Here is a 27927-nt window from a genome sequence, read left to right as displayed (position 1 = left end):
ATGGTGGAGCTCTGAGTGAGAGCAAACGCTAGAGGGACGCTTCCCAGCTCCTTCCTTGAATAAGCAGCCCTAATTCAGCACAAAGCAACTGCTTGACGAGGGGAGGGCGGGTATGGGGAGGGGGGGGCGGGGATTTCTGCTCGCAGCGGCACAGAGGGGAATCCGCGGCTCAGCGGGAGGGTTGGCAGCGGTGGGGGCCGTCCCCTGAGGAGAGCAGCTCTGTATCTGAGCCCAGAGGGTGCTTCCCACCCTGCTTGGGAGCACAGCAGGATCCTCGCTCCTACACAGAAGATCCTGGGGAATCACAAGTGCCTGAAGCAGTGGGGAACCCAGGCTGGAGTTGGGGCCCACCTGCAACACAGGGCTGTGCCCACACTGCAGAGGTCTGGCATGGGGGGCTGTAGCAAACGGAGCCAGCTCTATCGGCATGCATTACCACCTCGGCCAAGCCTCTCTGCACAGAATGACCTCCGAAGCCAGATCCTGGAGCTGGGGGTGATGCTGAACGTGCCTCCGACATCCCTTTGGAGCTGCCGCTGCGCTGCTCCCTCTTCCCACCCTCCCACAGGGACGCTCACTTCTCCCAGCTGGGATGAGGAGCAAACAAGTCCTCACCCACTCCAAGTAGGTGGCTTGGCAACGGCCAAGCAGGAGATGCTTTCTGCTGGCGCCAACCTGCACCGCTAGCTCAGCAAAGCCAGATGATAGTCAGCGAAGCCGCCCTTTCCAAGAATAGCAGCGCTCGGCACGCAGATCGCTCCTCCTCAAGAGAGCTCTAAAGGGCTTCGAGCACTTCACGGCACCCCAATTTCCAGCACACAGGAACAGTGCTTGCAGAGCTCATCATTTTCTAGTGCATCTTCATTAGCCTTTAAGCACTCTGCTGCTGGCCTCCTGTGTCTCCACGGCTGCTTGAGAGCCCGAGCCACATTCTGCTATCGTGTACATTGGTGTAAGTGCAGCGCGAGGCAGAGCAATGCGGGAGCTAATGGGTAGTGGCTCTGTTTCCATAGGCCCTGTCAGGCCAGGACTTCTTCCCTGTGCCCCCCACTTTGCCTCCCCCCAGCTTGGTGTTACCAGCTGAAGCCAGGTGCCCTTGCTGGGAACTTCTCCCCCAGCTCATCGCTGCACCATCACTGCTTTATTCATCTCTGCTGGAGCTGCATACCTGAGGCAGCTTATCTGGGTCACGGTGTTCCCCTTCCAGCCCTCTGCAGCAGGAGAAAGACACTGTGCTCTGAAGCTGCCCTGCCACGTGTCCCATGCGCTGCACAAGGGACCAGAGGTTGTGACAGCCCTTCTGAGACCGGACCCCCTGAAGCACTCAGGGTGCCCAGGGGGATGCAGGAAGGAAACCAGCACCAAGCAGGTATCCCTGTAACAAGGGCAGCCCATGGAACTGGCCCCACCACTGCATCTCGCTTCTTCTCACACCCCATGCACACACACCCCAGCCCAGGTGCTCAGACCAGAGGCAGCAGGCTCTGGCAGCAATGCACATGGACCTGAGCTTCCTCTGCACAGCTCTGCCCTCACCCCCCCATCCCCTTCTGCCCTGTTGGCAGGATGGGATTTGTCATAGCTGGCTTTTATGGGAATCACTCATAAATCCCAGCATGAGAAGCACTGGAGAAGAGCTAACTCTGACCCAGCCTTTACCTTTGCCTCTGGGCACGGCTGCGATAAGACAATTCAAAATCCAGGCTGAGGATATCCTGCCCAGCCTGCCCCAAATCTGGCAGAGAAAATCCTCCAGCTCTGCAAGGCTAAAGCCAATGAGTGGCACCAAGCCATGGCCATCCCTGGGCCAAGCAACATCCCAGCACCAGCCCCTGGCATCCCACAGACCCACACTTAAGGGATTCACCAGACAGAGGGAGAGGACTGGGAATACATCCCAGGGCACCTCTTACTGAATGACTTGTTGATATGGTGAAGGCCAGGCTGCTGCCCTCCCCTCCCAGCCACCCACCCTCTCAAATAGGCAAATAGGAAACAAATTACCCAGCGTTTAAAAAGCACAAACAAGCGAGAGAGGAGAGCGCTCCCACCTTTACAAGCCCAATGGCTGGTGGTAAATGGGACTCATTTTCCCGTAATGAGGGACGACTACACTTCGTTAGCTCAAACTTTCTCATTAATCACCTTTGCATCGCCGCTGTCTGCCTCGTCGCTGTCAGGCCATAATAACATATGAAGAACATCCATTTATTCCCCAGCTTCCCACTCAGTGGAGATATATGGCGCTGTAGGAATGGATTTACCCCAGTGCCTGGCTCCCTGCATGAGAATGCCAATCCAACCACGTGGCTGAGTCAGACCCTCCTTTCTCCTTCCCATGCCCTCTATTTCATGTTGCAGCCAGCAAGGGGCTGCTGCTCCCCTATAAGCAGTACTTCAAGGAGTGCTTAGTGAAAAGTGATGGGTGTCAACATTGGAAACGGCCATTTCCCTGATTGTTGTCCGGTCGGATGCATGCTTAAACAAAACCCACACGTGCACAGCAGCCATGGGGAGCACCAGGGATCCACATCAAGGCAGGAGGTGGGGAAGGGGCTCCCAGAGGCCTCGCCAGCATGAGAACAAAGTGTTGCACGTGTCCCTGGGGGGGATGAGGGGCCGGACACAGGGATGGGGCTGTGGGTGACCCCGGAGCTGACGCCCATCCTCAGCAGCCGGCTCCATCCCCATCAGGGCGGCGGGATTAAGTGCAAGTTATAATTAAGACTGGATGTTTGAAGAGAAACATAATCTCCGTTCCGTGGGATTCGCCGGCACAACAGTAATTAACGTCTCATTAACATTCGCCTAATTAAGCAGTTTATGAAAGTGGGTAGATTTGCATACTGCTCCACTTCAGCTGGGCTGTGCTCCATTCAGGCAGCAGCGTTAACCCTTCCCGCACCGCTCCTCCTGCAGGGAGGGCCGCAGAGCAGCAACACCCCCAGGCTCACCCAGGGCCCTCAGGTGGGGTAAAAGGAGGAGCACCAGGGCTCCCCCACCCCCTTTGGGAACAGCAGGGCCACAGCCCCATGCCACCACCACAGCCATCACTCCTGGCAGTGCCGGACGCAGTGCTTCCCTCTGCTCGTACCCACTTCTGCTCTGTTGCTGGATTAACAGAGCCACTGCATCCATCATGTGCTTAAAAGGAGCGTGTGCAAACCCACTCTTTTTTTTTTTCCCCTCTCTTTCCTCCTCCCCTCCTCCTAAAGGGGAAAAAATGAGCTCTCTAGTTAGCAGTTAATGCTTGCAGTCAAGATGCACCTTTGCAGCAAATACAGCGGGAGAGAAAAATTCATGACACAGCCTTTCATTGAAAATCAATACAGCCCAGACCTGCCCGTGATACACGCACTCAATTTATCCCCCGCCTGGCTTGCAGCATCCTCACCACCAGTCCCCCAGCCGCAGCAAGGGGAGGGCTGCCCCAGCTCTGATTGCGCACTGGGGTCACCCTGGTGTTCCACACATGTCCCCATGGGCTGAAACAGGGCAAGCATTTTGAGGATGCATGGGGCTGGCACACAGATGGCCCCGTGCTCCTGCAGCACCCTGGCACCATTGGGGCAGACTTTGCCCTACCCGGTGCTGCAAAGGCAATTTCTGAGTTTGCTTCCACCTCACAACAGGTGCCTGCAGCTACAGCAAAGTGCTGCGCTCTGGCTCTGCTGGCCAAGTGCTCCTGATTTGCACTTAAAACACCTCCACCATGAAAGCACCTCTTCATTTTCCCCTCTCCACGTAGCTCAGGAGCCTTCTGGAGGTGCTGATGGGTTGACCCGAGCCTGGCCTGAGCCCAAGCTGTGACCAGGCTACTCATCTCAACCTTCCCCTCCTTCCCCACCCAGGGGAGCCCCAAGGCTCCAAAAACTGCTGACATCAAACACATGGAGCCTTGCGTCAGTACAAGAGGATGCTGTCCTGCTGTCCCTGAACCCCATGGCACTCGTGCTACCCATCTGCTCCCAGGGTGGGTGGCCACACTCAGGGCCCTGCTCGGCACTGCACTGAAGCCTGACCTACTTTCTGCAGCACAGCCTGGGCTGGGCATAGCAGCACAGCTTTCTTCTCCCCTCTGGCACGTACGGAGCTATGCCACGGAGCAGCAGCAAGCTGGGCTGGCTGGCTGCCCTCCTTCAGCCCTGCCCTGCACTCAGGCCAGGAACTGGTGCCTTCTGTGCCCTTCCCCGAAATATTCTCAGCACATTGCAGCTGAGAAGAGGATTTATTGATCGCCTTATCTGCGCCTGATCCCAGCCGGAGCAGCGTGATGAACACAGCCGGCTGAGCACAATGCTTTCCTGCAAGGTCTCAGCAGCAGGAGCAGCTGGCAATCTGTGGGTGCCAATCAGGAACCCCCCCCCCCCAGTGCCCTCAGCATGCAGGGGAGCACACCAGGACCTACATTTCAAGAGGGTGCTGCCAGCATCCTGCGGACAAGGGGGCGAGGGGGGACAAAACAACTCCAAACCACTTTGCCTAATCGATGGTAAGCAGTTTAACCACTGTTCCTCTGCAGTCCAGGGAGCCCTAATTCCAGGCATGACCTGAATCTCTAAAGAGAAAGAGAAGGGAGGTGGGGCTGGCATGCGAGAAGAGGGAAAGCCAGGAGTGTGGCGGGTGCCAATTTGTCCCTGCTCCCTTTCTGCAGACCAGCTGCTGGGAGACAAAGCACCTGCTGGCAAGGAGGGATCGTCGCGGAGCAGAGAGCTGGTGGTGGTACACAGAGAAATCCCTCCATCACCCAACCAGCCCAGAGCAGATGGAGTGATGGACGCAGATGGAATAACAGACGCCGTTCGTTGTCATTGCAGAAGAACCCCCTGGTGCATGAAGCAGCACACCCAGAATGTGACCCAGGCACTGAATGCACAGAGGGATCCAGGGGACATGAGCCAGCCTGGCCCCAGTGCGACCATATTTAGGGAGCACTCTGTATGGTGAGATGCTCAGAGCATCCCATAGCTATGAGAACAGGGATGCTGACACAGAGAGCATCCTTACCCTCATTGCATGGTGCTGGGGGCTGATGGGCTGCACAGCACCTGGGCATGCAGCCACCTCAGCAGGGCTCACAGAACAACACTCCACAAGGCCCCACCAAGAGCTACTGCCTGCTTTCCAAAGGGACAAGGGCTGCATGGGGGCTCTGACCTCCTGGCCCATCTGAAGGACCAGGGCACAGGGACAGGGGGCACAGGGCTCCAGCACAGCCCTGGGACCTTGCACCCCAAACAACGGGAAGTGGAAACCAAGACTAAATGGAAAAACCTTCCGTTCCTCGAGGTAAAATCAAGTGTGTCACTTGGGTAACAAATTGGCCTCCCTGACTGGCAGAAATAGCTTTGTTAAAATATCTATCTATATATTTTTTTTAGTTGCCTTTCCTAAATGAGTTGAAGAATGGGGAGGGTTCTTAAGTCCCTGCGGACAGCCGGTCTCTCTCTTCCCTTCCTCGTATGGAGCAAGGTAATTATCTGCCAGGAGCCCAGCTGCTGGATGGCTGGTTACACTGCTAATTAGCAGGAACGAGCCAGGCCCCCGGGGCACGCAGGGCCGCCCCATCCTGCTCTGCCTTCCTCACTGCCCACTCCTCCTCCTCCTGAGCAGCAAGCGGGTAGCAGCATTGCAGGATGTCCCTTCCCTCCCCAGGGAATGGCCAAGTAGGATGAGGATGTCCTGGACAGCACTGGTGCTGCTGGTGCCAAAGGGCTGGCAAAGTTCTTCACCCTGGGACAGACTCTCCGAGCAGTCTCCCTTTCCCCCTAAAAATACCAGGCTGACTGCTGAACAGCATAAAGGAGAGACCCAGGCCATGGCAGGTATGGTGCCCATTGCAGGGTTCACTAAAGAGAGCATCCCCAGCACCTGGTGCTGACCATCACAGGCAGCAGGACAGCAGAGCACGCTGATGCTCCAAGTGCAGCTCAGCTCTCTATTCACACCCAGCACTGACAGCAGGCACCAGGCAGGGAAAGCATTCCCAAGCAGCTCCCCCAGGATCTGAAGGGGCCCTGGATGCTTCCCTCTCTGACTGTACCCCCCCACACCAAGGAATGACCACCAAGACACAGTCCATCTCCATATCACATCACTAGCCCTCACAACCCATTGCACCCTGCAGGGAATAACGCAGCCCCATGCTTCAAGCCCCACCACCCCAGAGGAACATCAGGAAGAGACACTCACCCAGACAGGTCCTGGGCAGCTCAGGCTTCTCGTCCCATTTCCCCACACCACGACAGGATGGGCCTGCAGCAAGCTGATGGCCAGCACCGTGCTGCTCCCCTGCGCTCTGCCCCTCTGCAGTGAGCCCCGGAGCTGCTCAGCCTTTGAAACCAACGCCCCTGCGCACACAGACACTGGTTTGTGGGTGCTGTGCCGCCTTCAGGATTTTTTTCCCCCTTCCTTTTTTTATTTGATTTTATTTTATTTTTTTTTTTTCCCAGAGCATTTTGTACGTGCAGATGCCCCGGCTTCTTACAATTCAGCCTAGGGGCGTGGGAAGTGTTTTGGAACATGCCCAAGCTGTCTGCTCCGTGGTGTGTGCGCGCTGCTCGATGCCATCCATCTCCAGCCCCCGGCCCCAACTCAGCACAACTCCAGTGCTGGGGACACTGGGCGAGCTTAGTGCGACCCATTGCAGCAGTCAGCGAGCTGGGGGAATCTGGAGCCAGCCATGGGCACACAATGAGCAGGGGCTGTGCTCATTCCCTCACCCTTTTGCTATCAAAAAGATAATATTTGGGGGGTGTGCTGGGAACAAGTGCTTATCACGCCCAGCTTGGGAGCCCTGCCCCAAAGCAGAGCATCCGTGCAGCAGCGCAGCCCAATGTAACGTGTCTCCTCCCAGGCAATTCCCAAGTGCTGTGTGAAAAATAAACGAGCTGCAGGGATTTAATGACTTAACCTGAGAGACAACACCGGTCGCACTCAGCCTGGCTAGCAGTGTGGTGCAGTGGGGTGGCACAGCAGGCTCAGGTGTGCACCAAGGAAAGGAATGGCTGCACCAGTTTGCACCAGCTCAGCATTCAAACTGGCAAAGTATGAGAAGGAAGGGAGCGTAAGGAGCGTTTGAATCATCAAGATGCTAAAAGGAAGGGAATGCAAAGAACCAAAGCCCTGGGGGAGCCCGGCGAGCACCACTGCGAGCTGTATGGTGAGGGGACAGCAGGGCCACTGCCAGCAGGGACTCATGCTGCAGGCTCACAACAAGCTGCTAGGAACCAACAGCAAGGCTGCCTTTGTGTTTGCTTTTAAATCCCCTCAGCAATCTGCTATTAAAGCGCTCGTCAATTCACTCAGGGCAGGCTCCCCCCCCCCCCCCCTCCAGCATTACTTCTCCACAGATTTGAGTGAAACTTGTATTTTCCTATCAGAAACGTGAGATTTCAAACACAGAGAACATTGAATTTGAAAGCTGACTTTTGTTGGGAAGGTGCCTGTCTCTTTGTTCACAAAAGGGCTCATTTTTCCTGGAAAAGGGCCCAGATTTTGAGTGAAAGATCAATAACATGCAGAAAGCAGGTGCTTATATTTAATTTTCCATGATACCAAAAGAAAAAAAGAAGATATATATTAAAAAAAATGGAAAGAACGCAATTCAATGGTGAGAGTGAATGAATTCACAATATTTTGCATTTGTTTATCCCTCAGTGCTGTGCTGGAGCATCCATTCAACCGCAGGGGAAGACTCAGCCCTTGAGGCCCCTTGCAGTCAAAGAATCGTTAAGGTTGGAAAAGACCTCTAAGATCATCAAGTCCAACCATCCGCCTACCAGCAATATCACCCACTGCCCATGTCCCTCAATACCACATTGACATGTTCATTGTACGCCTCCAGGAATGGTGACTCCACCACCTCCATGGGCAGCCCATTCCAATGCCTTTTCTGAGAATAAACTCTTCCTAATACCCAACCTTGTGACACCCCCTACCTCTGTCTGCCCACTGGGATCTCCAAAGCCTCTTGAATTGCCTCTCCAAAGCCCCTCTGCTGTGTTAATTACAATGAGCGTGTGGGCAATGAGGAGACAAACTTACCGCAATACAGCCCAAGGGGAGGGGGAAACACGAAGACATGGCAGTCAAGATGCTGTGCAACAGTCATGACATGCTGTATGTATCCTCCTAGATCCATATGGGGGAAAACTAACACTTTGGCAAATTGATGAAGATGTGTGAAAGTGATTATATTCCTGAAAATATCTCAAGTGGAACGGCCTACCTGGCATATTTTGTTAGTCATGAAACACGATCCGCACACCGACTGTATTTTGTGTGGCTCCCCATCTGCTTAAAGACTTTAAATACTGATTTATTTATTTATATTTTTTTTCCCTTTAAAAAAGGGAAAGAGCATGATGACAGCAGCAGCAGCACGGTGCTGACTCAGGCTGGCAGGGGGGCACAGAGGGGGCTGCATTCGCCACCAGCAGCGTGATGCAGCGCATGCCTTGTCCAGATGGAGCAGCCACCTCCTTGGACAACAACCAACCTTGGCTTGATGGGGACCAGCCCTCTGCAGCCACTGGGATGGATGTCACCCTGGGCAGAGCAGGTCAGAGGCTGCATGGCCTCCATTCCCAGCAAGCTGACTGAAGGGTAGATGGCACTGCAGGGAGAGACCTCGTGCTGGTTTCTCCTAAACACCCCGAGAGGCCATTCAGTGTTTTCTCACCCATTTCTGCCAGCACCCAGTAGCTAAGGCAACCTGGCTCAGAATCAGCTGAGAAACAGGCTTCAGTGTAAGCAACCATATTCAAAGCAGTTCTGAGAGTTGGACAGGGGACACAGACCAGAGAGATGTGGGTGCCCCATCCCTGGAGGTGCCCAAGGCCATGGATGGGCCCTGGGAAAACTGAGCTGGGGGGCACTGAGCCCATGGGAGGGGTGGAACTGGATTTTCTTTAAGGTCCTTTCCAACCTGAGCCATTCTATGATGTGCACCACAGGGATGGAACGTTCCACATCCACGCCACACAGCACTTTAAAGGGAAAAGGCATTTTCCTCACCTTCCATCTCTACAATAGCTGAAGAGGAAGATGCACTTTTACAGTGTGGTCACCTCGCAGAACCATCGTGCAATTGAAATGAGACAACTCAGGGTGTAAACACAATGATTTTCCACCCTGACTCCAACAGAGCATTTAACCACAAAGAGATAATTTTTAGTTATTTAAGCAGTTACCTTCTGGTTACACAAGGCAATGGCAATTACATAGTGCAAGGCAGCAGTGCATGGTACTTACAGCCTAACTACATTGTAATTACCCCTAGCTTGATGATGGGGAATGAGCAAATGGGATCAGAGCATCCCAGACAAATCCCTCTTCCCAGCACATGTTGGCTGTTACAGACCTATGGAAAGCAGAGTGTAGAGCAGAGGGAGAACCCATCTAACAGACCTATGGAAAGCAGAGCACAGAGCAGCAGTGTGATGAATGTTCTCCCTAATGGTAGCGCTGAGTATTAGGCAATTGATAGCAGGTTGCCTCCAAAGTGAAAATCCCTCCTGCCATCTTGGTGGGCACATTACGCACCTGGAAGAGTCTCCTCTTCCAAATGGGCTCAGTCAGCGGGAGGACTAATCTCACTGGAAATAATCCAGAGAGGTTTTACAGCATCTTTTGAAAGGCGCTTTCTTACTGACAACTGACGAGTTCATATCCACCGATATCCATTATGGGGTTTATTTATTTATTTTTTTCTTATTTCTTGTTAAAAAATGAAAGGGCAGAGCAGGAGAAGAGTAAAACCAGCAACAGAGGCTGAAGACTGACAGCAGCTGCCTGGCAGACAGTGAGTGAAAATGCTCTGACAAGATGAAATGTTTTTTCTTTCATTGAAATCACTCCCTTTCGGAATGACTAATACACAGCTCTCGCACCATGGATATTTCCAGAGTGATGAGATGTTTTTAAAATATCTCGCCGTGCCTCAAAATACCTCACTCCGGCTCAATAGATCATCCCAAACACCACCCACGGAAATCATAAATAAATACATTCCAGAGCCATAAAAGAGCAGACCGGCCAGGGCTGGGTTGATATCCCTCATCGCTGTTGAACTCCTCACCTCGGTGCTCGGCTACTGGAGGCTGATGGACCTCGGGTACCAACCCCAGGGAGGAGCTCAGTGCTTCCTCCTCTCCCCATCGCATTCACAAGCCTTCATCCTGCATAGGACGCACCCTGGTGGATGCAGCCAGAGCACCCTGAAGCGCTTTCTTTTTGCTGATGGAAGGAAAAGAGAACGAACGCTGCGGAGGAGCTGAAATCAGGCTCCTTTGCTTTGCTCAGCAAGGGAAAATTGTTTTGCTCATTGAGACCGTGCCACTCTCAAATGGTTTCCTCTTTAGAGAAGTTTACCCACGTGTGGTTTCAAACTTTTGGAGAGATGTTGCCTTTCCAGAATAGCAGAGTCAAAATACATCGCTTGGAAGCCGCAGCATCACTTGGAAGCCTTGCACTTCTTTTCTAAAGGGCTGGACCTACTCCCCCAGCACAACAGGCACCCCAAGGGTTGGAGAAAGATCAACACCTTGCCCATAAAAACTCAACCCAGCTGCAGAAATCAGGGCCACAAAGTGAGGAGCTACCCAAAAGGTAGAGCTCTGCCATCTGAGTGCTCCCACCACTCCCTTCCCACTCCTTTTGCTCCCCAAGAACAAGACTGGGGAGCTGCCAAGGAAAGACAGAGGTGCTGCAAAGGGTGGAGAGAGAGAGAGAGCCGGTGCCCCACATCCCCAATGAAGATAGCTCCAACATCTGTCCTCAGACAGAAATGTATTCACCCGCACAGACACACTCATCAGATGAGGCTCTAAAATATTTACTGCCCAAATATCAATCCTCATAAAGCGAGGCAGCCATTTGGGCCTGGGGAGGGGGAAGGAGACTGGGTGGGTTGTCAATAATGTCATAAACACGGGCAATTTTATGTATCTCTGGAAATGGCCAAGGAACACGCAGTTTGACAGATGTGCGAACGGGTAATGCAGGCTCCCTAGTTATGAGCATGAGGATGTCAAGAGGAATAGATGAGCAGTAATTCAAAGTATATTGGGCTTAGAGAAGTACAGGGACCTTGCAATGAATACGTGATGGGCACTGCAGTGGGGAGGGTTGAGAAGGGAGGCGGTGTGCTGGTCCAGGAACACATCCAGCCAAGGGCAGCCTTGCTGGTGTCAAGGAGCAACCACCAGGATGGGGACTGGGCAGAGCTGTGATGCCTCCGGGTGTTACTGCAGCAGGGAGCATGGCAGCCTGCTGGATGCTGCCTGGGGCTGGAGTAACCTCCAGGCTGACTTCTCAACACTGCCGCTCATATGTCTCTCTAGATCAGAGGATCATGGAGGCACACAGCACCTGAAGGCTCCTGGGTACTCTGCATCATCAGCATTGGCCATTTAGGAAGGGATATCATCGAGTCATTAAGGTTGGGAACCACCTCTAAGATCACCAAGTCCAACCACAACCCATCACCACCATGCCCCTCAGTGCCAAGTCTACATTTTCTTTCTTGAAAATCTCCAGGGACAGTGAATCCACCACCTTAATATCAATAGGTCTACCCCATAACCCTCTTCACACAGGGCACCAGACCACAAGAGCCAACAGCAAAGTGCCTAGGGGACTCCCATAAGCCCAGCCCTTTGACTGATGGCATTGTTGGGTGGTTCTTTCAGGCCCTCATGGTGGGCCAGGCTATGCCTTCTGCTATGCAGCAGAACCAGTGTCCTACAGACTGCTTTCATAGGGAAACTGGAGAGTAGGGACCTTGGGCTGCTCTGACTCAAAGTCCTTCATGAGAAGGGATATTTGAGGTCTACCTGCCCCATCCCGGGTCCAAATGTACAAGCCAAAAAGGGGACTTTGCTGCTCCACCTGCACACACACCCACCATCATGCCACCTTTCCTTTCCCATGAATGGAAACTTGGGTCTGGGTCAAATTAGCATCTCTCTACTATTCCAGTGTAGAGAACACTAAACAAACAAATAAGCAAATAAAACCTCAGCAAGAAATCAAAGTAAGTTCCATCTCCAAACCAACGAGCCACCCCCAGCTCCAGGATGGCCTCAATCAGAGACCTTGTCTCTACTTGGTGCAGATTCACCTGCTTTGGGCATCGCTCCCACTCCATGGGGCTCTCCAGCAGGATGTGGTCACAGTACCAGCGCTGCAGCCAAACTCACCCTTCCTTCCCAAGCCCCACGTGGCACCCGGGGAGGAGTTCATCATTTTCACACACCCCAGTGCTTTCTGTGGGGGGAATTACTCATGAAGTCAAGCAGGCGCCCGCGCACCAGCCAGCCCCTCAAAGGTGATTTTCCTTGCGGAAAAAGCCATGAATCACTGTGAAAGTAAGCCTGCCTCAAACCGAAGCACGCTGCTCACCATTTGTTTATTAAAAAGCAGCAATCTTTCCCGGCTGATTTTATGACAGATGACTTATCCTAACCACTCACTCATCACTTATTGCGACACTCAGCTGCAAGCTTCCCCTGCTCACACTCCACGAGCTTTTCACAGCTCACATGGAGAATCATAGAATGTCTTCAGTTGGTGGGAACCTTAATGCCCACCCAATTCCAACCCCACTGCCCTGGGCTGGGTTACCCCACCAGCTCAGGCTGCCTGGGGCCCATTCATGGCCTTGGGCCTTGTTGAGCTCCAGGGCCTCAACCTCAGGGCTCTGATAGGTTGAATAAGATGGAATAAACATCAAGCAGGTACTTTCTACGGTGTCAATGCCACCACTGCATGTTCCCACAGATGTGCCATTGAGTAATGCTGGGCTTGGGAGAGCAGGGTGCCAATGGCTGGCATGGAGTGAGCAGGGGACAGGTAGAGTCTGCCCAGGCATAGCCATCCTGATATGATGAGATGACTGAGTGGGATCAAGCTGATAATGAGTGTTTCTTTTCTAAAAACAGGCTTGCTGTAATTTGACTTTCTCCTGGAAGCGCTCTCCTGTGCACAAGAGCTCTGCAATGAAATGGTATAATAGCAACAAACTTCAATGCCCACAGCCAGAATAGCAGCAGAAGGGGATAATTGCACTTGTTACAGCAGCAGTAACTTATCTCGGGGACGCTTTCCTCACTAATGAGGCTGTTCAAGTCAAAGTCAGTGCAAGCAGAGAGGGCCAGTCCTGGTGCCAGTCTGATGACCAATGCCAGTCCCGACCTCATTGCTTCGTAGCTTCCTGGAGCTCAGCTTTCCAAAGCTAGCACTGCACCAGCGAGCTGCCTCACGTTTATTTCTCCTTAGTAAAGCCTCCCCGTGCAAGCTTTTGTTTGCTCTGCCTCCTTTTGCCTTTGGCTACATGCTGGTTTCGAGGCATCTCCCAGCAGTGCCACACCTGCCATCCAGCCCCTGGATTCTTGCAGAGGATTTCATGCATCGTTGCCCCAGATGCTTGTGGGTCCCTTGGAGCACGTGGCGGGCGCTGCCTGCGGGGACAGGGCACAGCCTCTCCTCCAGCTGCATGGCGTGTGTCAGGCACTGCAGCAGCTGGAGGCAGAGGGAGCAATTTGCGTGCTCACCTGGAAAGGCAGAGATCCTCCTGCCCGTGCTCCCACCCAGGACTTAAACACCACAGTATTGAAGCCTTCAGCAAGGAGCTGATCTCCATGAATTCAATCAGTTTGCCTGAGCAGTGGCAGCAGGAAGGCCTGGAAAAGTAGAGCATAAGAAGAAGAAAGGAGGGGGGGAGCCTGCAACCCATGGTTGGGCGTAGCAGAGCAGTGCTGCAAAAGCAGGCAGCGTTGCTCCGGTCACTGGTGTGACCTTGAGAGCTGGGACAAGCTGCGAGGATGAGAGGGAAATCACCCTGTGTACCATGCAGAGAGGCTGGGGCTCACACAGTGGGTCAGGCTTCAGCCTCAAAATCACAGCCCAGGTGAAACATATCCCCTCCCTTTTGCACTGGGACCTGGAGCCAATACAGACAGAAGCACGACAAAGGAGACACGGGTCTCAGCAAAGCATGGGCACATCAGAAGCAATAGATATCAAGTGTCCGCTCTGCCGTGAGATAAATTCCCTCATGTATGCACCTGACATGAATGCAGGGGGGATACCTGGGAGATGGGAGCCAGGACACCACCCAGACCCCTTTCCATCCAGTTACAGCCAACCCAACATGGAATGTGCGTCCCCCTCCCCTTGCCTTGTCCTGTGAGCACACCCTGCATCAGTATTTGGGACAGCAGGCACATCCAGCAAGGACGCTCCCAAACCAGCATCCTGGCCCTGCACAGCCACAGCAGGAGGGGAACAAACCTCAGCTCAGCTTTCCTGCTGCCTGAAATGAGTGAGGGCTGCGGAGGATGGGAGGTCACAGCCCCACAGGATGCCCAGCACTGGGATGTGGCTCGGAGGCGTTGGCCAGAGCAGCTGCAGAGCACAGGCTGTTCTGTATGGCTAGGCTGTCCTCAGGATGCTTTTATTTCCAGAGAGAGCTCATTAGCTCGGCTTGTGCAGGAGTTCGTTTTTTTCCCCCTGTTACCGAGAGCTGGAAAACTCCACTGAATAACATCTCTAAGCACAGCTGGAACAAAGACAGGGCACGGGGGGAGAGCGGGAACAAAACCAGAGATAATCAAAGCTGCTGCTGCAGCCTCACATCACTGGTGGGAGGCCCGGATCCCCAGGTGAAGCTCTCTCTGCCCCCAGCAGCCTGCCCTGTGCTGGGGCTGCGCTCAGCCCTGTTCACCCCACAGCTGGGGGCTGCACTAGAGCTGGCAGTGCTCCCAGGAGCTGCAGGGCAGGTATGGGTAGGACAAAGTAGGCTGGACCAGGTGGGATCCCAGGAGCCAGGATGGGGAAAAGGCTAGAGGAAAGCCAGGGGCTAAATGGGCTCATGCATGCACTAGGCAAGGAAGCAGGCATTGCTGCAGGAACATGGGCACGTGCTATCATCAGGGATGTTCCAGCAGAGATGCCCTGCATGGAGCAGCCCACAGCCACCTCCTCCTCACCAAGCTTTGGTTCTCTCCCATCCCTGCACAGCCCAGCACGCCGCAGCCAAAAACCACGTAGGAGCAGCAGGAGATAAGCCGGCTCCCTAGATATGATCTAAAGCTCCGTTATCACCTTAACCTTTCTGCAATTCATTTATCCCTCCCAGATCTGTTCCTCCCTATCAGGATCCTCCTGCTCTTCCCCTTTGCTCACCCTGCAGAGGCTCTCAGAGCAGGGGAAGCTGTGGGAGCCTGATTCAAATGGGCTGCCGCTCGCTGCAGCTAATGGGATGGACTCCGATTGACTGGCCCAAGCGATTTAAAGTTAATAAAATGTTAAAAGCAACCCCATAAATCACCAGCACAGGAAGTGACCTGGACAGGAGGCCTAACGAGCTAGCGGAGGGTTTTATTTAAAAGCCATTTGTCTAAGAAGTGCAACACAAAGAGTCAAATAACTCTTAGGAAAGCAGGAATGCTGGAGCTACGGGGAGGATTAGAGAGGGCAAAATATTTATGGCTGAGGACATCAGCACTAACCAGCTCCTGCTTCCCCTTGGTTAATAGTTGACTTGCCTGCAGAGCATCACTCTGAAAACACGGGCTGGGATTGGGCTTTGGGGGGCTGAAATGGGACAGGTCAGGCCAGAGAGCTCCTGCAGGAGAGATCTGTGCCCTCCCCACACACTGCTCAGGGCACCCACATCCTTCTGCCCACCCCAGCTGCTCCACACAAGGCAATGCAACTGTAAAAATCTCCAAGCACCAAGATTTTGTTTTCTAAACCCAATTTCTACCCCTCAACCATGAACAGTGATTCTGCAACAGCACGGCTGCAGTCCTTACCTCTGGAGGACCACGTGTAGGCTGCAGCAGAGGGGCTATCAGCACCGGGGGGGTGGGCACAGGGGGCTGCTCCGGCGGCTCTGTGGCTGCTGGGGGTGGCTCATGGCTCCCAAGTGCAGGGTGCTGCGGAGGAGAAGGCACAGGGGATGTCAGGATGGGAAAGCACAGCCTCGAGTCCCCACCTCAACCTGTGACTGTGATGGGTTTGACTGTCACAGGGGCAGCATCACTGTCCCCCAGACCACCCTGTGCTACGTGTGCCATGTGCTGCACATACTGTGAACTACGTGTGCTCATCCACTCAATGAGAACCTGAAGAATTTCCAGACCACCTGCCTGCTTAGAAATATGGCACTGATGGTCAGCATACATAGCCTGAATAGGGTTTGAACCTGGTCAACCTCAGCTGCCAGATATCCTACTCACACTCTTGCTAATGGCGATGTATGCATTTTCTAATTGCTGAATTTAAAGCTGCCATCCTCTCCTTTCTTGGATGTGCTATGAAGACACTGAGCAGGTAATATTTCCTCTATACTTCTTCCTCTCCAACCCATCGCTATATTATGAATGTTTCCAGGAATTTTAGAACCCAAGCCTTGAACAAGGACTGAAACGAATACAAGCTTTGCATCCTTACAAACTTTTATCTTAATCTATCCAAGTATTCGCCTGAATTTTCATCCTTGAATAGTTTGCATGCATAAACTTGAGTCCAATCTGTTTTTCTAGGACATACTTGGGAAACAGCATTGAAAATAGAACCCCCGGGCAATTTAATCAGCATTTGGCATGGATTGCTCTGGCCACTTGGCCATGTCACATAGTTTCCTGTGGAGCTGCAGACTTAAAAAGCTGGCCCATGGTTAAGTTAGCATATTTATTATTATCCAAAGCCCCTTGTTAAACTACCAGGCTGGGAAACTCAACCCCCTTGCTGTTGGAATGAAGGGGCTCAAGACTCTGGAATCTGCTTGGGTACATGACAGGCATTGGTGTGGATGAGAAAACTAACACGGGTTATCCTCAATACAGATAAAGACACAAATGTTGAGTTGATTTGGTTCATTGATCAGTTCGTTTCCATTAGTTTTATTTTCATTTTTTGTTGTTATTTAACTTTTCCTGGTAGTCTTTTTTTCTTTGCAGCTCAGTGCACTGTTTAGATGCACTGCTGCACCAACTAAAAGGCATCCCACTGAGCCTCTGTTACCATATTTTGTGGTCGGAATCAAAACCACATTAAGGGAAATTGTTCAAGAGGATCATTCTGGGTACAGCAATTGCATTTCTCTAACATCTTGCAAGTTTTAAAGGAGGAATTTGATACATAAATTGGGCCTGGCTTCCTTGGAGAGAACCTCACCCTAAAGCCAGGTTCTGATGGCCATCTATACTCAGTTTCACTGACACACACAACACAGGGGTAAGTTACAGGGAATGCCAGCCTGTAGATTAATCTCCTCAAGATGGATTCTGACAGCCCTCAATGCTAGAGGTATCACTAGATACATTGATCCAGAATCATTAGGGTTGGAGAACATCTCCAAGGTCACCAAGTCCAACCCCAACCCATCACACTACGCCCATTAACCATGTCTTTGGGTTCTTGAACACTTCCAGGGTTGGTGACTCCACCACCTCCCATTTCAGTGCCTGACCACTCAGAAAGAGAAGGAATTTCTCCTAACAGTCAACCTGACCCTCCCTTGGCACATCTTGAGACCATCTCCTCTCATTATCGGGTTTGCAGTTCAGTCACATCAACACCAGGCCTGCTTCTCATCACACCAGGATGGCTCACATGGTCATCATAGAATCATAGAATCATGATGGTGGTACAAGGCAGGGAAGAAGGAAGGGGTCCATTAAAGTCAAACATGTCTGATCCAGATGTTTGGGCCAATGGCAGACTTCTTCAGTGATGGGTCTCAAGCAGCTCCTCCAGGAACCAGAGGGAGGAGGGGGGTCGCAGAGGACCCTTCTGTTGAGACATAAGGCCTCTCTGCTGGGCAACCTCCTGCTGGAGCCTGGCATGGACCCAACCTCAGTGATGGGTTACCATCTCATGCCTGAGAGCTCTCACATGCACACACATACAGCTGACTGGGCAGACAAAGCAAAATATACTCCCCCCCTTAGAAATTAAGACCTTATGTTTACCCAAATAAATTAGATTTTCCACCCGAATCGATCAATTAAAATTAAGTTTCCTTTAGCCATCTTCATGGCCCTGGGTTGACGTGCATTTAAAAAGTCCAAATGGTCGCTTCTGAGCGCAGCAAAGAGTCTACAGACAATCCTGACCAGTGGGGAATGTTTTAATTCCTTTTTTGTTGAAGAAGGTCTCTTACCTTTTTAGTTGGGCACCTGGGGTTGGGAGGAGACAGCCTGCGGTTCCCCCAAGCTGTGGCACAAAACGCCCTGTCTGAGTCACAGCACTGTAATTGCTGGAGGATATCGGGACTCTGAGGTTATAACAAGGTGAGCACAGTTTGGGATAGATCTGGCAGAAGCTTCATTAACCACGATCACAGCGATTGAATGCTCAGGAAGTATTTCCCTCTCTGCACAGTTTGCTGAAAGCCAACTCACATAACTGTTTTAAGGACATTAAATGGGTGAGGAAAATCATCCCAAGTTAGAGGCAGTTAGGGTGCACTGCTGGGAAGGATGGGCTCCATGAAGTCATTTATATGCAATCGAAGCCAAGTGCCCATTCATGGAAGGGAATGGTCCAAGCTCAGTGGACCCATATTGTCTCCACAAGCACCTGGTAAGTGATGAGATGTCCTTGCAACAATGCCTCCTGTTTGCCTGAACAAGCAGCAAGACCCTTGCCTGATGGAGAAGAAAGCATCTTCACCCCTCTTCTGACCAGCTTCACCTTTGCATGCAGTGCTATTATCTCTAGCCTGGGTATGATTTAATACATTTATTTCACTATGAGATCTCCGTGGCAGAGCTCACATCCTTTCTTTGCATCTCAATGTTGATCAGTCGGTGCTTAGCAAATTAATAATAACGAGAAGTCGCCCTGAAAAATAGTCTCCTGTCCTCGGGAAAGTGGCCGTGCCTCCCAATCACTCCAAAGGGCACTGCTTTAGACCTCGCCGAGCAAATGGTATTTAGCTGCAGCCACCTTTTAATGGGAGTGATGTGCTCCTACAAGGGATGCAGTCAAGTGTATCACATCTGAAGTTAGCCACGTGCTGCACAGCAAAAGGGCAGGAGGAAGGAAATGCTGTGAGCCTCAGCATCCAGCAGCAGCCACTCCTGGCCCCGTCCCAAGGCCTGACATCCTACCCAAAGCTGCCAATCAAATCCAGCATCCAGGTCAGGAGAAGCATCCACCAAACTCACCGTGGAGGCGGGCAAATATTTGCCAAGGATTCTTCCAAATCTCTAAGCCCACCACGAGCTTGCTGCAAATGTATTTGCTGATCGTGGTCCTTGCACAGATTTGCAAATGAAGAGCAAAGAAGAGCACTGCTTCCGAGACAACTCCGCTGACTCGAATGATGGTGCAGTAATTAACACCTTGAGCACTACTGGTCCCGCTACCCGAGCTGCACACAGCCAAGGAGTCTTCTCCTCTCATCTTGATTCTTTACCCCCAAGCTCTAGCCTGGCCAAGAACCCCGCTAATTAGCTACACTAATTAATCACAGTTTCTACTGTTTATCTTCTTGTTCTCGCACAAGCAGCCACCGCAGCTGGGTGCGTGGTCGCAGTGGTAAGCCCAGATCGCCTTCAAAGAGCACCAGCACAGCTCCACAGCAATGCTGGGAGGTGCCCAAGCCCTGCCACCACTACTGGCACAGCACACAGCAGCTACCCTCCTAAACCTGCTAATCCCCCTGCATGTCAAATCTACAGCCAGGCCGTACTGAGGACAAAGCTGACAAGCCATTACCTCTCTGCTTGCTCCCTTTTGTCAACGCTTGTTTTAAACAGGTATTGCTGCAAAAAGACACCGAAAAGAGAGAAAAGAAATGTTGGTCCGAGTGAGGCTGTGTTGTTAAATACTGAGAAATCCAAGCTGGAATCCAACAGAGGCCAAGGCTTCTGGGCTTTGACACAGCCGACAAGCTGCAGCACAATGAGGAAATGCACACACAGAAATTGCCGGCCAGGATAAAGGATTTACTGCCTCTTTCACAGAAAAGAAAAGAATGAGCTTAAACTCTCCATTTAGGAGCTGTAAAAAAAAACACACACAGATCTGCAGGAGGAATATTTCAGCAGCAGGATTAGCAGGAAGTGAAGAAAAGCCAAATCCTCCTGTCCTGAGAACACAAGAGGATGCTGACCTTCTGCTCCGGGTCAACCCCATCTCAACACATCCCCGGGCAGCCAGGTCCCAGCACAGCTCTTTGGCACAGTGGGCATTGCAGGAACCCCCAGCCAAGGGGTTGAGCTGGTTGGAGAGCTGCTGCTTCATCACAGCCCCCATCCACCGTCAGCCACAGCCTCCAGCTATAAAGCAAAGATTCAGCTTCCCTGAAAGTTTCCTCCATCTCGAGATGAAAGGAACTCTGGAAGAAGAGACAGGAACCCAATTTCCCCGAGGAGAGCAGTTCAGCTGGATTATTTCTGACTAGCACCAGTCAGAACGGAGCACTGCAGCCAGCCACACGAAAGGTCTTACCCTTCTCATGGAACCAGATCAAGTCTCCCAGCTGGAGGCCAGAAGAGCGGCAGAAGAACCCACCCACGATCCTGCTGGGAAGTGAGTTAAAAACCACAGCCTTCATTTCTGGGTTTAAACAGAGCACAGTTTGCAAACCCAACCCAAGACAGCTCCTGGCAGAGCTGCCACATCATCCTTCTGCCACCCCACAGAGAGACAGGAGCTGCTGGGGGCTCTTCTCATCTCCCTCCCCTCGAGGCAGGACTTTCACCATCCCCAATGGACATGGTCAGCATGGCCTTACCACCTTCAGCAATGGTGATCATTAAGGCTGGAGAAGACCTCTAAGATCCCAACCTGATCCTCCCCTGGTGCAACTTAAGGCCATCACCTCTCGTCTCATGATCCCGCAGCCTCCCTTGGCAGCTCATGCACTGCTTAATTACCCCCGTAGCTATGCATTGAAGTTCTTTATTGTAAGCAGCAGCTGATTTCTCAGCAGCAACAAATACTTGGGAAAGCTTCCTCCCTGGCACACGCTCTCTATTGTTCATCTCTTTCACATAAAGCGCTCCTAATGAAGAGGGAAAGAAGGATCTTGGCTTCTTTCAAAACAATCTGAAATATTATATTAAAAACATGCACTGAGTGTTGACACATTTAGTGCGTTGCTTTATAAAGCAAATTGCCCGAGCTCATTGTGAGCTTGACACTATTAAGACAGCACGTAGCTACACAGCTGGAAGGATACAGCTGCAAGAAGACCCACTTACATGAGGCACAGCTCGCCAGACTTTGGGGACAGCTGAAGCCACCAGCACCAAACAGCCCCTCTGGGTCTGAGGCCCTAAAGGGAGTAGTGGAGGGGAGACTTAGATTGGATATAAGTTTTGGACACTAAGGGCAGTGAGGCAGTGGCACACGTTGCCCACAGGGGCAGTGGCGTCCCATCCCTGCAGACACCAAGGTCAGGCTTGGGGGGCTCTGAGCACCCAATGTGCTGTGGGTGTCCCAGTTCAGTGCAGGGGGTGTGGACTGATGGCTTTTAGGGGTGTCTTCCAACTCAAATGGTTCTGTGGTTCTATTTATTGTATGTACTAAGCCTGCTAGCAATTGGCACGCATGGGAGCATGCTCCAGTGTCTGCCCCTCCACACCAAGCACAGTCCCTTGGAAATGAATAGATTGTCTTTAGGAGGTGCCCATTTTGCTCTCCAAGCAGACCAGCACCCAAGGGTTCTCAGCACAGGGCAGGAAGGCTGCACAGAGCACAGAGCTCGTTTAGGTGCATTTACACACAGCATATCCTGGTTATACTGCCATATCGAAGATCTGGTCCTTGGCACAAGATCCTGCTTCTCCAAGTCCAGCTGGGGAAGGGCACAACCATTGCACAGCCAAAAGCTGTCCTCCATCACGACATAAAGCATCCAGGCAGAACAAGGGGCAACACAACAGCCCTGGTTTCAGCACAGAGGAAGGCAAGGCAATGGAAACACTACACAGCTGCAGACAGAAGGCAGGGCTGGGAGAGCAGCCGCAGAGGGATGGGATGTGCCGGAGCCTTCCCTAATGTAGAGAAAATTGCTTTTGCCAACTCTCTGCAGTTTGGAAGCAATTACGTTTGGGGGAAAGCCGAGAGCACGTCTGGATGCTGCGCGTGTGCTTTAAAATGCAAGATCTGTTGGGGGATAAAAAAGAAAAAGAGAGAGAAAACGCCACTAAACAAAATGCTGTGCTGCGTTAAGTGCTGAGAGGTTGAAGTGCTGATGCTAAAGGTGAGGACAGGAGCTGGGGCAGCACAGGGGCAGACATGCAGGCACCCTACCGCTATGCTGGCTGCAGAGAGCTCCTTCAAGCTGCAAGAAACACTCCTCATGGCTTCACCCTGCAACCTTTCAGTCCTCACCCCTCAAAGCTGTTGGAATTAGAGAGGATTCCAGACTGTTAGTGCACTGTCTCTAATGAGTGGGGCGGCAGGGGCTGCGAGGACTGCTGCCATCACTGCTCCCACACCAAGCCCTGTGCTGTGTGCCCACACGTGCTCTGTCCTTATCTGCACCAGGACAGGTGTGGGAGCTGATGGCAGCCCTGACAGTGCCCCTTTTCAAAGTGCCACCACTCCGCCATCGCTACCGGCTCGGAATTGAGACATGAAGGAGATTTGTGCCTGAGATAATGGCATTTATTAGACAAGCTATTGAGGACAAAACAAAAGCCAACAGTGGAGAGCCACTGCGAGCCAGGCTTTCAAAAAAATCCATCAAGAACACAAAGAGGAGCAGTGCTAATAGGTGGTGCTTCCCATCGCTGATTAGAAAGCTTGTGCGGTCCCTTAATGGCTCTGGGAGAGAGCAGGCTGGTGTCACCAAGCATGAGGTGACAAGCACACATGAGAGGAGGTGACAGCACCAGCCTGCTGCGTCTCATGGGGCCCATGAGGACAGGGCAAGCAGGGTGAGCATGTCCTTGTCCCTTGTCCCCAGCTCAGTGGGGTCAGTGCAGCCCTCTCCTGTTACCCCCACCTGCACCACGACCATAGCGCAAAGGCCCAACCCTGCAAACACACAGCAGGGACAACAGCCACTAAACATCTCTCCATCCTCTCCCTGGTGGAGCATGTTACACTTCCAACTTGGTGAACAACACAAGAAGCCACCAAGGCTGTAGTGGCCAAGGCAGCCCCCAGGAAGCCCCTTCCACACCTGACCTTGCCACCCCGTTCTTGCTGTAGGGCTGGGGTGCAAACCGAGGCAGAGCCTGCAGCAGGGAGATGGGAACATGAGGGCGTCCCCGCTGCCCGGCAGCTCAGCCTGAATTTATTGCTTGTGACACGCTGTCAAAGTGAGACGCGCCTCGTTAATCAGAGCCGAGGCAAACAAGAGGGCTCCTTAGTGAATTAAGGGAAATTAGGCAGGCTCTGCTGGGTGCACCACTGCCTCCCTTCCTGCTGGGGGAGGACGGGAGAAGCAGGGCACGATGCACAGCACTGCCCACCAAGGATGCTCTGCTTCCCCTCCCCTCCATAAAAGGGGCACACGAGACTCACAGCACAGCCCCAGTGCTGCAGCTGCCAGTGGGCTGCCCAGCGTTATGCTCAGGAGAGCATGGGTGCTCATAGAAAGCAGCTCAGCCCACAGACTGGGCCAAGTCCAGCACAGCCAGCATCCTTAAAAGCCGAGTTCCCCCATGGATAGAAGCAGGAGAGGCAAACACCAGCAAACAGCAGGCTGTGTGCACCGCGGGCTTGGATGCACACAGAGCCCCAGCTGGCACTGGGAGCTCTACACCAAGAGATTCCCTTGCAGATCTCCCCAGGTGCTTTGTTTCCCAACTCTTAAAACAGAACCCATTGACTCTTCCCAAGTGGTGTTTTCTGCTAAGGAAGAGATCTATTTTTAAAAGCTTTTCTTTTCCAAATGACGTGGTTTTCCTTTGTGGGCTAGGCTGAGCTGGCACATGCTGTGCTTTGTTTTCCAACCAGTATCAGCCCTCACTGCACAAGACTCTCCTCTGGCACCTCAGCAGTGCCCTGGGCTGTTTGGATAGCGTGCAACCTACCCTTTCCCTTCTGTGCCATCAGGGATGCTGAGCCACACCCTGACAGCAGCAGCTCAACAAGCCCAATCCCTGTGCAAGGAGCTCAGGGCAGAAAACAGCTTCCAGCTCCCACTGGTGAAACCAGCTCTATTCCAACCTCATGAACACCCAGCAGACAAAAGAGACATTGCAGCCCCAGAAGATGCCCTGGTTGTCACCATCCCAGGGCTGCAGACAGATCCCCCCATGAGCAGAACAGAGTCCCTGCACAGCAGGAGGGTGCACCCAAGCAGCTCCCACCCCTTCCCCAGTCCCTCATATACCTGCATGCAATGGCACAGACATGCCCCATCTCCTGGGCAGCCCCAGGGATGCTGTCTATGGGATGTGGGCACTGTGAGCCCAGTCCCTCTATACCAAGCAGGCTGAGCCCAGCCGTCAGCAGCATCTTCCCCAAACTGAACAATAAACAAGCAGCCGTTTCAGCTTTTCCTGACGCTGTGGCTCCTTATTAATCCCCACAGTAAACACGAAAGGAAGAAAAACAATTAACCTAAGAGAGATGCTTTCCATTTAAGGATACGGATTGCTGCTAGAAGCAGACAATGGAGCTGAGAGAAGCACAGCGAGCACCACACCACAGGGCTGGGCAGTGTGGCAGGCACTGGTCCCTAAGGGAAGGGATGGGGATCCCAGCCCACCCCACAGCTCTATGGAACCCAGGATGACTTGCCTGGAGATGAGCCAGGTGCTGGCAGTGGCACCTCGTTCCTGCCCGGCTTTAGTTAGCAAAGGAGCCCAGAGCTCTACATCTCCTGGTAGGTTCCCCTACTCATCCCACCAGAGCTGCTTCCCGCATGGTGCACCCAGCTAATTAATTACAGAGTGCAATCCAATCAGCCCGGCCATCCCATTTCACTTAAAGGCATTTAAGAGATAATGCCATGAATCCCCAGATGGACTGGCCTGACCCCAGGCTCCGGCAGCGCGGGTGCTCCAGGAGCTGGCACTGCCCTGAGCCACAAGCAGGTGATGGGAAGCCACCTGCCCAGGCCGGGCACGCTCTCGGTGTAGCAGAAGGATGGATGTGAAGGACAGATGCCAGCCCATCCCCTCCCTGCTGCCGACGCATGCCCCGCATATGCTCAGCTACAGTGGAGGCTGCCTTGTTCTGATAAACCACACAGGCTGTCTGGCTTGTGTGCTGCAGCCAGGCTCATTGCCTGCCCAAGCTCCCACTCCTCTATGCCCCTGACCCCCCCTAAAAAAACCCTATAAGTGGCAGCCAGGCCCTACCTGCAGGTGCTGGAGCAGGTTGCAGTGCTGGATCCTCACAGCCCTGCAAGGTCTCAGTGCTCTGTGCCAGCTGAGCTCACAGCCTTCTTATGTTCAATGATGAAAGTGGCTGATCTCTGATTTACTGATCCTACACTTGGTTAATTTTGCCTACCCGGGGTGAGGATAAGCTCTTGGATTTGCAGACATTTTGAGGATTGTGGTTTTAATTTCTTTCTTTTTTTTTTTTTTTCCTTTCTCCATTATTGTGTGTGCATGCGTCAAAAGCTCTTATTGCTTGATCCAAAGCCCAAAGCCAGAGCAAGGGATATATATCAGGTCTAAATATGCTCCCGTCACAGGTGGTATCAAAAGCTTGTTGCTGTTGCAGTGAGTGTGGCTTCATCTCGTGCTCAGTCCAACCTGCCCCACGGCTGCTTGGCTCCATCACTGCACGGAGCACAGCACAACCACTTGCACCTCTCAGCCCCTAAAGCAAAGAGCATCACTACAACTGAACACCACGGTTCCATCCAGTTTCACCAGCTCCTTCACACCACTGGGCAAGTGAGAGCTCGGGAGCATTGCAGCATGCACAACATCTGCTCCATGCACCCCTGGGAAAGCTCAGGAATGAGGATAGAGAATAGCTCAGCACATCTGGATGAAGGATAAGATCAAATGTGATGTCCTTCCACCTCCTGCTGGTGTGTTCCAGCCCAGCACTGCACAGGGTCAGGGCTAAGACCATCAGGTCCTCGTGATGGTGACACGGCTGTGATGGGGTCCCATATGAGGAGCAGGGGGCAGCAGGATGGGGAGCTGATCCACACATCCCATAGTGCAGCCGTGGTGGGGGCGAGGGGAGAGGCTTTCCCCACTGCTGTGGGACTGCAGCCCTTCAGATGCTAATGTCAAGAGCTGGTTCAGCACCTCAGGGATTTGAGCAGGAGGACAGATGATGCTCGGCGGACCCTGAGCTCATCCAACCTCCCGCCCTCAGACTGCTGTGCAAAGCCGAGGACCCGGAGGCGCTTTGCTCGCTCCCAGCTCCCCAGTGCCCCATGCAGCACATTGTCTCCTGACAACCAGGGCGAGGGCTCCCCGGGGGTGCTTCAGAAGCAGAGCAGTGCTGGAAGAGCACCGGCCCTCAGAGGACAGCACCGATGTGATGTTGTGCCACCAGCCCAGAGCACCTGCTCTGCGTCCCAGCCCCAGAGCACCGAAGGAACGCAATGAGAGAACACCCAGCCTTCAGCATCCATCCTTCCTTTGCCAGCCGTGCCAATAGGATTGCCACTGGAGCCCATACCATCTTCCATACCCTGCTAGGAAGCTGCCAATTAAACCAGCGAGCAGCTCTCGGCTCAGCCTCCCGTGCACGAAACCCTCTTGTTATCTCGCACCTGCCAAGAGCTGTGTCCCAGCAGATTTCTCTCGAGCTGACACGGGAGGGTAATTAAACCCCTCTCTCTCCTCCGCCAGCAGCGCAGCGGATGAAAGCGGAGCCCTGGGGCCCTCGGGTCGCCGTTGCGGTGGTGGGCTGCCGTGCCAGGCGGGCAGCACGAGGGGAGGGGGCAGCTTGAGATTCGTCCTCACTGGGAAAGGGACGCGTGCCGAGCAGGGCGGTCACCTGCTGCTGCAACACCGAATGGCAGCGGATCAAGAGCCATTGAGGGCACCGTCCCCGAGCCGCTGGTCTCGGAGCTCCAGGCGCGATGCTCCAGGCACCCTCCCTGCCTTCCGCAGCAAGGGAAAGGGGTCTCCAAGGGAAAGGGGTCTCCAAAGCAAGGTCCGCTGCCGGCAGCGTGGAGCTCCCCCCACCCGCGGATACCCGGCAGCTCCCCGGGGACACGGCGCATCCCTCCGCGCCCGGACCCCCATCTCCCACCGTCGTTTTACCTCCGATGGGCGGTCGGGCGAGCGGCGCCGCGCTGCAGCTGGGCTGGGCTCGGCGGGGCCCGGCGCATCCTCCGCCGCTCCGGCTCCGCCCGGCTCCGCGCTCCCCGGGCACCGCGGCAGCGGCGGGGGCGAGCTCCCGCCCCGGGGCTGCGGCTCCGGCTGCGGCCGGCCCCGCACAGAGCGGCTCAGGCTCCGCTCAGCCGCCGTCGCCGCGCCGGGCACCTCCCGCAGCAGCCGCCGCCGCCGCGCCCCCCGCCCGCCCCCAGCCCCCCCCACCCCCCGCCCGGCCCCGGTGACAAATGGCGGGGCAGCCTGGCTGGTTTAAAGGGAGAGAGCGGCCGTAAGGAGCCCCTGGTGCTGGGAGGGAGCTGCGGTGGAGCCCCGACCCCTCAGCTCAACGATGGGAGCTTTACTCCCTTCGCATCCGTGGGTGCAACGAGGCGTCGGGGCTCAGCCGCACCCCTGACTGTGGCTCTGCAAGACCGGCTATGCCTTTGCACGCACCCATCTGTCAGACCCATCGCTGTGGGACACGCGGGGGCTGTGCTGAGCCCCTTTGGCACCAGCCTGTCCCGTGCTGCTGGGACCTTTGAGGCTCCATCCAGCAGCCGCTCCATTCGGGGTTGTGTCTCGCAGCGCTCGGTCTGGGTTTGGAACGATTCCCGCCCCACTGGCACCGGGATAAGTGAGGAAAAGCACCTGCAAGGAGGATCGTAAGGCAATTAATGCATAATATTAGCAATGACGTTCTTATTCC

The 27927-nt window shown here is 53.5% G+C and overlaps 1 protein-coding gene across 2 annotated transcripts in view; it reads right to left on the bottom strand.

Annotated features, from left to right (window-relative positions):
* Positions 1-27360, bottom strand: part of LINGO1 (leucine rich repeat and Ig domain containing 1) — a 95177-nt gene extending 67817 nt beyond the window's left edge. The window contains exons 1-2 of one of the 2 annotated variants that reach the window (XM_015872454.1): positions 27171-27360; positions 15822-15944 (exon numbers count right to left, since the gene is read on the bottom strand). The gene's annotated coding sequence lies outside the window, so the exon portion shown is untranslated. Of the gene's footprint in view, positions 1-6192; positions 6304-15821; positions 15945-27170 lie in introns of those variants that run through there. The other variant, XM_015872455.2, reaches the window with a different exon arrangement.
* Positions 27361-27927: the final 567 nt, after the last annotated feature.

The sequence above is a fragment of the Coturnix japonica genome, chromosome 10 (assembly GCF_001577835.2).
Source record: "Coturnix japonica isolate 7356 chromosome 10, Coturnix japonica 2.1, whole genome shotgun sequence".
Taxonomy (NCBI): Eukaryota; Metazoa; Chordata; class Aves; order Galliformes; family Phasianidae; genus Coturnix; species Coturnix japonica.
Note: the sequence above shows the minus strand (reverse complement) of the source record. Positions and strands in the feature narration are given on the sequence as shown.